The sequence below is a fragment of the Daktulosphaira vitifoliae genome, unplaced genomic scaffold (genome assembly GCF_025091365.1).
Source record: "Daktulosphaira vitifoliae isolate Bord-2020 unplaced genomic scaffold, ASM2509136v1 Scaffold_2, whole genome shotgun sequence".
Taxonomy (NCBI): Eukaryota; Metazoa; Arthropoda; class Insecta; order Hemiptera; family Phylloxeridae; genus Daktulosphaira; species Daktulosphaira vitifoliae.
Window position 1 is genome coordinate 30,115,751 of NW_026099573.1, and position 12,370 is coordinate 30,128,120.

The 12,370-nt window shown below is 24.0% G+C and overlaps 1 protein-coding gene and 1 non-coding gene across 2 annotated transcripts in view; one reads left to right on the top strand and one right to left on the bottom strand.

Moving 5' to 3' along the window:
• LOC126897246 (limbic system-associated membrane protein-like) overlaps positions 1-12,370 on the bottom strand; it is a 228,785-nt gene that overhangs the window by 157,515 nt on the left and 58,900 nt on the right. The gene's annotated exons all lie outside the window — the stretch shown is intronic.
• On the top strand, positions 8,092-8,165 carry Trnan-guu (transfer RNA asparagine (anticodon GUU)). Its single transcript has one exon. It is a non-coding gene; the product is annotated as a tRNA-Asn (tRNA).

Genomic DNA, 12,370 nt, shown 5'->3' on the forward strand with positions numbered 1-12,370 from the left:
TGAAACTTTTGCGGTAATGTCGACGAAAAAGCGAATATTTTCAGAAATATTTTACCTACTAGAATTCTTGTGAGTTCTACCACATTTTAAAAAAAGATACTAATAAAAAATGAGTAAGTTTAAAATTTAATGCACTTTAATTAAATACTTAAGTTGTCCTAGAAAGTTTACAATAATATTTAATAAACATAAAAACTTGAAATATGCTTCATAATGCTTAGCTTGCTTAGTCAATTTTATTTTATCACAACAAAACTTTAAAGAAATTATCAGTTCTCAATGGAGTGATTCAATTTAAAGTTACAGGTTAAAATAAATTTTTAATTTAATTTTCTTGGTGGATTATTATATTTAAGTTAATAACAATAAATATTTTATACCAATGGTGATTCATTTCATATGATAATTTTTCAGTCAAAATAAAATACTATAAAAAAGTTTTCTAATTTTATGAATAAATATGTTATTGCATGTCACTTATGAAGTTGAATTTAACGATAGTATAATTAATTTAATGCATTAAACGACATTATTAAATATAGATTAAGTTGTAAATTTTATTAATAGATTAATAACTAATGAATTAACAAAAAATTTCATATACACATACTCACAAGTTTGCATTATCTCATAGAGATATACAGGGTGTCTCAATGTAGATTTGACTATATAAGCTAATATTAAAATTAGTAATTCACGTTGGGACACTATATAAATATTAAATTACTAATAATGTTATTTTTATCTATCAATAAAAACTATAACCAATGAAGCTAAATAGTTTTTCAGTAATAACATTAAAATTTGACGTGTTAGAATTCAACTTTGATATTAAAAATCTTTTCTCGTTTGTATTCTGTAACTTTCGAGTTGTTATTTGATTAACAGTTATTAGTTTATTTTTATTTTATTAGTTTGTACTTTATTAATTAACATGATTAATTTTTCAAATATAAGTCAACGTTTTCGTCGGTTGAAACTATATTTGAGTAATAAACATATTTTTATCAATATAGAGATATAATATTCATGTGTCATAACATACGTATAACATAAATATTCACTCATATTTTACGAATCATTAAACATCTGAAATGTTACACCTAATCACTGATCAAAGGTTAATTAACTTATAATCAATACTTTTTTGTAATTATTTTTTAATCCATTAAATTTGATAGATAAATAAAAAATTAATTTAAAATTTAATCAGTAAATGAGAATTTCTCTTCGATACAGTTCCTGGCAATAGACTAAACAATAGTAATTATAAGCACTAAACGAGTCAGGATATTCGAACTATTGAGAGAACTCGGTATAAATTATACACACACTCACTCACGTTAAACAATACCTGCAAGAAGTCGAATAAATGAAAGTCCTGTTGAACTATACCGCTGCTGCCACCGAGTAATAATGAATTTTAATGAAATTCCTTTAGATTTATAATATAAAACACCTTTTCCTCGACAGCCGCGTCTAACCGACAATAACCATACACCTCCATAGTAATGTTTTCTCTACAAAACTCTGCAACCTTCACCAGGCTTGCAAACGGACTCTATGTAAGCAAACCCTCTTTTTGCATATTAAACATAATACTGGATAGTACGAATGAGATTATATACACCCGATCGATTTCATCCTAAACTTAACTGATTTCTAATTTAAAACCAAGATAAGTTATTATTAATTATTTATTAATATCAAATTTCGCAAAAAAAAACACTAAAATTTAAGTATTATATATATTGTTAGTTATTAATATTAATAATAACAACGATAAATTTTACCAATAAATAGTTGTTGGAGTTACAGCCGCAACTTGTGTCCTATAAGCATTAAGAGCAAAGGAATGTTTCATCAACTTTGTACAAAACTATCTAAAAAAATGTATTTATATTTTGCTAATAAATGAAAGTAGAATAAATTTTATGAAACAATTAATTCCATTAATCTGTGTATTAAAAAACAACACTCGATCGAATTTTCATACATTTTAAATTGTGGAGTTAATTAATCAAAAAAATATCTTACATCGAAAATTATTTATATTGAGAATACATATAACTTCAAAATGATAAAATATATAAATATATTAAAAATAATAACTAAGAATATTTAAAAAGTAAAAAAATACGACTTTCCTTAAAATACCTTGGTTAATGATTAGATTTTTAAAATATCATGTCGTCCGTAAGGCTAATGTTTGAAGTATTAATTTTTCAAATTCATGGCCCCCCCAATATGTTCAACATGATACGTTTTGACGTGATGTTGAGCGAAATTGGTATAAAAAATAAATGTATAGTGATCCAAAAAAAAATAAAAATTTAAGCACAAAATAGTATGACCAATAGCTTTTCAGATACGCATTGAAGCTAATAATGTTAATCAATACGATATTAATAATTAAATTAGAAATACTTGTTTTGCTAAAATATATGTACTAGAGCTTAGTAATGTTCGTCGTTGTTGGTCGAGCAAAAGATAATTCTGTATTTAAGCACATTAATTATGTTTTTTCTATTACACTTTATTAAATAAGTGTCATTATGTATTTTGTACTTCAAAATCGCTGCGCATGAATGCGTTTAATGTTCATGAAAAGCTAATATCACGATACACAAGAAGTTTATTCGATTTTAACGATTCCACTCGTTTATGGTACTCTTAAACGTACAAAAGGGGCTGAGCATTTGCTATCGTAGAATATACGGCTCTATAAAACGACTAGACTATTGGCAATAGAATGCGTTATGAGAATTTAAACACTCCAATGATGACTATCTCAATTCAAAAGCAAATTATTTGACATCTCGAGTGAAAAAGTTTTTGCAATTCACGTTGTTGTCAAAAGGAGTATTGGAACATCTAAGTAACTTTGTATGAGACTATTTATGGATAGATAGTTCTATATGATAGAACATATAATATGTAACCCTCCTCTAAAAATTATACTCCCATACTAATATTAAATGATATTACACTACTTTTATAAAATGATTCATACAAACTATCTATGTAATATTTAAAATAATACATATAAAATTCATATAATTAAAGACAATAGTTCAAAATTAATAGGATAGGTTTTAATTTGAAAAAAAATAATTTTAATTTATCCCACTATCAAATTCGTAGCGTTTCAGTATAACTTGATAATAATAAAATAAAGAAATTTTCTTTAAAAGCCTTTGTAAGTAACTTAAAAACAACTTTTTACTTTATTGTGTTATAGCACTGTGATAATATTTAAAACAGATATGCTCTATATACATACATCAATGTCGGCCATGACCAAAAAACCATTATTCATAATAATATATCATACGAGTATGCACGGTGAAAATGATACACAATCAAAGGATAATAGATTACACTGTTGCTATACAAAATGATGACAAATAGATAATCAGTCTGTAACCAAATACTCTTGGCACGCGATAAAAGTCGAATGTTTTTGCCAAAGGGTAAAATAATGTGTGCAAGTCGTTTTCCTCTACACACTAGTTCGGCGTATGTGCCGGCAAAGATTACAGGAAGTCCAAACGTCATTAATCACCACCGCAAAAGTAAAGTAAGAAAATAAATAATAGTAATATATCCTATATATTCTATAAGGCACTTCAAACCTACAGTCTGGACGTAAATTTAAAGTTAATTGAGTGATTTCTATTACTTTTAATTATTACACATATACGAAGGGTCATAAAATACATTATATATGTAAAAAATGATATTTTTGTACTATTGTAATCGAAATAAAATATATTTGTTTATTACAGGTACTACAACAAATTCATGTTTTTTATTCGTTATAATTTAGTTATTATTTATAATTTTATGTTCATAACTTATTGAATTTAATTTAGGATCTGAACTCATGAGAAATCTCTTTTATAAATCTTAATTTCTTTTTTATCCTAGACCATTATTATAAACCTTATTGGAGATAATAAACAATTATTAAAATGATAAAAAAATTCAATAACAAACAATTACTTTATATATTACAATCTTATAAATGTTTCGTGAGTTTTTTTGATTCCATTTTTTTATAATGAAAGATTTTAAAAAAATCATTGAAAAATTATGTATACTTCAATGAATTTATTTACTAAGGAAAAAATAAAAAAGGGGATATAAATATAATAAAATTAAACTATGAAATGTGTGATATAATATAGTATAAAAAATAGTAATTATTGATTAAACTTTGATACTACACTAAGTATAGAAAAAAAGTTAATTATTTTTTTTGTTAGACCACTGGGTAGGGACGTCATTTGCGAATCACGAAATAAGCATTCCTAATTCCTTCTAACTCTGAAATTCATGTTACTGAAATCTTTCGCCGCTATCAAAATCGTCTGTTAAGTCTGACAGCATAAATGGTCAACCATAAAAATAAATCCCACTTGTTGGTATAGCTAATTCCCACCTAATAAACCTAGTTTCCGTAGTTCCACAATATAAATTTAAATAAAACCTATTTCTCCATATAAAAAATCTAGATATAATCTTCTTCCCTCCCATATCTTTTGTAAATTTTCAAGTTCTGTCCCCTACTATACGTTACATAATTTCGAAATTATTTAAATTTTTCCCCACCTCCTCTCCAAATAACTAAATCTAAATAAAAAGAGAACCACACTCGAGTAGAGTTATTTCAAGAATCGATCAGTCACTGCGGTGACCGCCAATGTGCGATAGTACACTTGAATTGAATATGAGAGTGTGCGGTATTAATATTATTGATAAGGTTTCCATATTTTGGATATCATTTAAGTCAATTAAAACTAGTTTATGTAGCAAAATGAATAAACGAATATTGTTATTATTAACTATGAAATATTATTAGAAAATTAATCTCGCACTATTGACTTTAACATACTGCAACAGAAGAATTGATCAGAAATAAAAAAATAATGAGAACAAAATTATTTGTAATTTTTTTCTCCTTTATATCACCAAGCAAAGTTAGAGGTTCCTATAAAATAGATTAAAGGATTTTTTATACCAGTAGGGATGAAAAAATGATTATTATTATGTATACTATGACACCATCTACAAAAATTATAAGTTTTCAATATTTTCGAGAAAATAAGTGTCTCATTCAAAATCGATCTTAAAACCTTTGGCGTAAAAACAAAGCTTAAATAATCAATTTACAATTTTTTAATGAAATATAGAAAACCTCTTTTTAAAATATGAAATAGATTACATTATTTAACTAGTTTTATTTATTAAAAGGTTATGCATTTCACGGATAAAAAAATTAAATTAAAATGAGATGACAAATAATACGTTATTTGATACGAGATATTTTTATCGGAAAATGTTAAGACTATGTTAGTTGACATATTGGTTTAAATTGTTTTACGAATACACAATGTATATTACACACGTATGACAAACAACAAAAACCAAGAAATTACTATAAACATTTACTTTGTGAAATATGTTGACACTGTTATATTCTTAAGTTCTTACCCTTAGATAACCATTCTAAAATAATAAATTTTCCAATTGGTCAAAAAACACACTGCAGATCGTTGTTTGTGTAAACAATTTGGAAATATAATCCATTAGTTCAAGTTTACGAGGTTGCACAGTAATATAGTTATATTCGACCTCGGAAAAAGGTCTTGGAATAATCGATATTAATTTTTTACTGTTCGGTATCATAATTTAATTTTGAATAAAATTTTTTGGAATATTGTATAATACATACAGGTGTTATGCAAAACAACATTATAACCATGTGCATATACTTATTAGGTATTATTAAATTACATGGTTAAAATGTAAATACAGTTATATTTGTTACAATACCTAATTACTTAAATCATGTTAACTTCATTAAAGAAATAATACAAAAAGAAATAGCGTTTAGTTTAATGATTCATACCTGAAAAAAAATTGTTTATTTCCTAAATTTTTAGATTGATAATCGAATATAAGACACAAAAATTTATTTTAAAATTATTTGTATTTAAGATTTGTCTAATACTTTTTTAATCATTTCATAGTTGATTCGTATCTAAAAGCTATTGGTTATACTTTGCCGTATTTTCAACTTTTTTTTTTTTTTTAATGGTTATTTAGTTTTTTTTTTTTGTACCAATTTTGCTCAACACGTCAAAAGGTTACAAGACGTACTTTGTTGAAACTACCAGAGCCATGATTTTGAAAAATTCTCCTTAATCCCCGTAATATAGGAAAATGAACCAAAAATTGAGTTGTTATAAAACAGTCAATGTTGAAATTTTAGTTTTCACATAATATTAGAATAACTTTTTGAAAACTGGATGGTTTATTGCGAATTTAAATTGATATTGCCTTACGGACAACATGTATTTTTTAAAAATCTAATCATGAACCTAGGTATTTTGAGGACTTAAAAATCATATAAAATTTTTTTTAATATTTACCGAAAAACGTGACTTCTTTAACCTAAATCAAAATTAATACAATCTATTTCAAAAATGTTTGAGGGGCGTGGTGTAACGCAGTCACATTCAGTCGCCGCCTTAACGCTAATGTTCAGCTGCGCTGTTTGTTGTTGGTTCCCATATGGGTGACCATACGTGAACTTTAACATTGACATTCACCTTGCCTTCATACTGGTTCCCTAAGCCATAATGAGGATGAGTCAAGTCGATAACCGATGAAAAATTCCGTCAAACGATTTTTTTATATTTTTCATAGTAACGAAATGCTTACATCATTTTAAATTATTGAAAATTAAAGCTAGTTTAATGTGATATACGATTAAAAAAAAAAAATAAAAGTATTTTGATGACTCGTTTTTTAATGAATTATTCGCCTCTTGAGTCAAAAATCATACAAGTTTTCATAAATATATATTCTTTTCAATTTTCTTTTCTAATACTTATCGAAGCGTTTTGCGATTTTAATCACTGTCAGTTATCAACTAACACTAATCTAAGTACTTGTCCTAAAACTGTTATCTACAATGAAACTATTTTGTTAGAATAAGGCTAAAATAATGGCTAAGTCGAAATTTTGCAAAAGAGATTTTTTTGTTTTATTTTTTCTTATTAGTAATTATAAAAAATAATATTCTTTGAATATTGCCTAAGAGGCTAATCGTTTTTTTTTTTTAAAGTTAAAAAATATGATAACGAAAAGTTATTAGATACAAAGTGAAAAATATTGGACAAAATCAACAAAATTCCAAATAATTATAACGATGAAATTTAACATTACAACAAAACATTTTTAATCAGTTTTTTATCAGATTTGTGTTGTAAGATGCTACTATTATTACTTTCAAGTGATTTTAAATTTTACTTAATTTGTTGATATTGATAATTTACCTGTATAAAAAATAAATTTTGAAAATATTAAAAATTATGATATAATTTTGTAATGCAATTGAATTAAACAATAACCTTAACGTCATACTTAGTTATTTTAGCTGTGTAAATATTTAAAAAAACAAAGATAATACTAAAATTTAAAAAGTCATATGATTAAATAAAAATTATAATTACACACGTCCTCAAATTTTTTATTTTGACCCTCTCTGTAGTATTTTTAATATAATTTCGAATAAACTTTTTAAATCTTACATTAAGAATATTTATTGATTAAATTGAGATAGGTTTATATTTAAATCTTTATTGATATCGTCGCCTTCATGCCAACTATAAAAATTAACTAAGTAAAATAATATGCATAACCTCATTATAATAACCTCCTGCGCGTAAGGTTTTTATATTTATTAAAGAGAATAAATATTTAAAAAAAAATAATCAATAAATAAAAATAAATAGATAATATTTTTAAAATAATTAACTAATACTTAACGAAATTATTTTTTAACTAGTTACTTGGTCATAATTGTGTGTTCTTATCTACATCAATATAATAATGTAGCCTGTTGAAAAAATTCAATGTTTTTGATTAACTATACAGTTAAAATATTGTTAATAAATAAATTTAGAAATTTAGATTTTTCAAATGAAAATTAAAAAATATTACAATAAAAATTATTAAATATAAATTTATAATATTGATGCATCATCTTATAATATGCTATTTCCATCGGTATGGCAAGAAGCCTCCGTGGCGCAATTGGCTAGCGCGTTCGGCTGTTAACCGAAAGGTTGGTGGTTCGAGCCCACCCGGGGGCGATAATTTTTTGTAGATTATTATTTCATAATTTCTTTTTAAAATCTTATAAAGCTTCATTATTATTAAAACAAACTTACAAAATACAAAGTCAATATAATTTAATTAAATATTATTTCTTATATAAGTCAATAATAATCCAATAGTAGTTAGAAACTGAATAATATTGTTACTCTTTTTAAAATCAATTTGAAATAAAACAGATATTACGTTAGTAAATATCTATTAATTTATTGATTCCATATTTAAAAATCTGTTTAATTTTAATAAAAAATAATTAATAATGATAACAACACAAAAATAATTAAAAAATATGAATAATAAAATCGACTAGTAATAAACAAACTTTCTGAATCTAAAAGATTTAAACGAACACGCAATTTGTCTAAATCTTTGTCAACGGCTGGGTAAAATGACGAGTTGATAAAACTCGAAACACATGATAATGTTTAAAAACTATTTAATTGACACTTTAGTAATGATTATTTTTTATAAACAATTTTCATTTTTTTTAGTATATGCCTATTTAATATCATTAAAAGTTATCATTACTTAATATTTATTTTGGTAGAGTAAAATATTATTTCAACAAACCCAAGAAGTTATACAAGAAACACTGAATAATACTAATCGACAAATGATATAGAAAATTTAATTAAATAGTTTTAACAAAAGTCATAAACCACCATGTGTCAATTTACCTATAAGGCATGGAATTTCTAAAGTAACTCTTTAACGTTACCTAAAAAATGAAGAAGTATGAAATTAAATATTGGAAATTTATTTACTGTATTTATAAATTAATTACATATTTTGTACATGATTTTTATTAAAAAAAGGCATATAGTAAGTGTACAAAATATATTATAAACAGATTGAAAAAACTTAAATAAGTAATAATATCATTTATTTAAATAAATTTTAATGAAATATAAAATATTGTTTCAAATATCTGTACCTCAATTATTTTTACCAAATGTCAACTTACCACCCTATCGGAATAAGACAAAAATATTATTTTAATTAAAAATTAAGATTTATTGTGTTTACTAACATTTAAATTAATGTATTTAAGAAAAGATTTTTCAAAAATAGAACTCATTACAACAATAATAAACCCTCAAAAAGAGTTTAAACTTTTATGTTTACCCCAATTACCCCTCGATAAAATTCATGAATAAAGAATGTAAAATAAAAAAATATTTTCGTTACCTCCTTTTCTTAAAATTTTTTTCTAGCAAGTTGTTTTTTTTTTGCGGAGGAAATAAAGAGTTATACTATTATGTTGGCGACTTTTCACATTCATGTGTTGAAAATCCTTTAAGTAAAAAAAGTTACAACTTATAAAAGTTTTTCTGCTTAATTTTTAAACTAATTTTACTACTTTTAATATAAACTTACAATTCTTAACTCTAATGTTGGTCAAATATCTTCATACAGATTATTTTAAAAAGATTGGAATAGCTTAATATGATACATTACTTTTTAAACAAATCATTTTTAGGGAAATAGTGTTGATTAACGTTTGAAACCGAATAAGCTTATTATTTATAGTACTTTGAACACAATATTTTAGTAAATTAATGAATTTAATTTGTTAAAATGTTTAATTAACTTATAAAAATATAACTACTTTGTAATTTTATCCAACCTTCGGTATAGAATGGCAAGCATAATTTTTTTTTTATTAAATTCACTATAAAATCTTTAAATTCAGATAAAGTATTAAAAAATATTTAATATTCTTGTGTTAGATTTTTTTTCTTCGTAAACTAAATAATTTATAACAAGTTAAATACATTAGAACTTTAAAATAACTCATTTTACCCAATTACATTTTAAAGTACAGTTTTTTTTTACTTAAATTAAATTCAATATCTTGATTGATATTTAAATACAATTATGTATTACATAATTTGACAGAATTCTCAGCCAAACCAAATTAAAATAATAAGTTGGACATAATTAAACACTAGTTTATTATATCAATTGTTATTTTATCAAGTACATTATTTAAGTTCTCGTGAAAAACGTAATACGCGATAAGCCTTTTATTGAATATTAATATTATAGATAACATGTTAATTAAAATAGTGTTATATTGAAATAGAAAAAGTTCAAAAATATTAAGTTTTATATTGGAAAACTGAACTTAAAGAACAAAAATATCAATAGTGCGTAAAACTTTTTCCTATCAAATTTTCTGTTAAGGTGAAAACAAGCGGTAACCGTACGTAATTACAAATACGAGATAATAATTCATGTATCTAATCAATTTTTGGTTCATAAATATTTTGAATATTATTTAAAATCTTCAACGTTTCATATTGCTCATATTCCTAATTTAAATGTTGTTTACTTTTTTGTTTAACCATTAAGCTTATCACTCGGATATAATTTCATAGTGTTTGTACAGTGAAAATGTGTTTTTTGTTTATTGTTTACATGTAAAAAAGCCAGTCTTTTCATTATTTTAATCGGAACTTGTTTCCCTGCAATTACCCTAATGTGTTTCCCAAGTGCGTTAAAACAAGATAAAATTTTAATATGTTGGCGGATTTCACAAACACATCAAATCTTGAACTAGCATTTCTCGGACCTGGCAGAGTTTCCTGTTATTTTGCCTAATGGGTTTGTTAGGTGATATTAAAAAACAATGAAAAAAACCCTTTGGTATAATTTTATTGTCAAAGCGCAACTATAATTTTTAATTACAAGTCAAATAAAGAAAGTAACTTAAGTTACGGATATTAACCATTTCTAGTGAATGTATATTATGATTAACTGATCATTGTCAATCATAATCAGCTCAATTACTCGCAAAATTTTGGTTATTTTATTCACATATATTCCTTGATTTATCAGTTATTAATTACTTATAAATAAATCCCTTAAAAATAAAGACCGGATTATATACATTTAAAAAAATGTATTAAGTTATTCCAAACCTTAATCCCAACTACTAGGTGTCGGCCACCTTTATCCTAAACTTCCACTTGAAACGATCTCTCACTTCATCTACGCTCAAATCAGCCGTCCTCATTTCTATCATAAAATATATGTAAATAATTAAACAATTCATTTATATTAAATATAATAATAAATAATATAAGAATTACTATTTTATATTATGATAAAATTATAAATTATACACGCAGTATAAATATAATTAAAAATTATGAAAAATAAATAACAGATTTCCTTGATATTATTAGTAATATTTTGAACTTTTATAGTTTTATTTAAATAATTGTTTATAATAATTTATTTATCGTGATCATATAATATTAGGCAAGGAAAACTAATAGGTAAGATATTGCTTACACATAGTTTTAATTAAATTTATTTTTGATATGAATATAATTATATTATAATATAATTCTTTTTAAACTGATACAGTTTTAATAAAAAATGTAATTTAAGCCATAACATTTCATTTTTTTACCTAAAAGGTATTTATAACTCAATTTTTAGTCTACATATTGAATTACATTTGACAGTTATTATAACACACGATTTTTTAATAAAATTTACGATCAAATTAGTTTTAGTGGATAATGGAAAAGTCAAATAATAAATCTCATCGTCTTAAATTACGCCAAAATAAACATTATTGGACAAAAGCTTCCTTTATTAGAATCTGTTTTAGCTCATTTTGTGTACTTTCAAGAGTGGCCGAAAAATCAAATATTTTTAAGTCATAATTTTTATTTAAAGCAATTATTACAGGTGTGATCGTAAACTAATACTTCCATAAGACTTAAATCAAAATCGTTTCTCAAATAAAATTTGTCTGTATGTACAATTTTTTTCTACTTATAATGTAAATAAATATCAGCCAAACTGCATACATTTTTTTTTTATTTTTATCCTACTTGTAACCTACTAAAAATATACCATATAATATTGCTAATTATGTTATTCACGGTATAAATTTTCGACTTAAAATTTTGAATCGAAAAAATTGGTATTATATAAAAAAATTATTTTATTACAACAATTTAAATATACTAATCATAATATTTGACAAAAATTTGAATAACAGAGGACGTTTTTTTGTTTTTTGAACGTGTTATTCAAACACAAAGAGCAACTAGTAAAATTTGTTTTAAAAATTTCAAATTTTCATAGAATATCTGTTTTCATGTATATAATAAAGTTAAAATGGTTCTCATTAAAATTTCCATTATCGTCTCTTTATAATCAA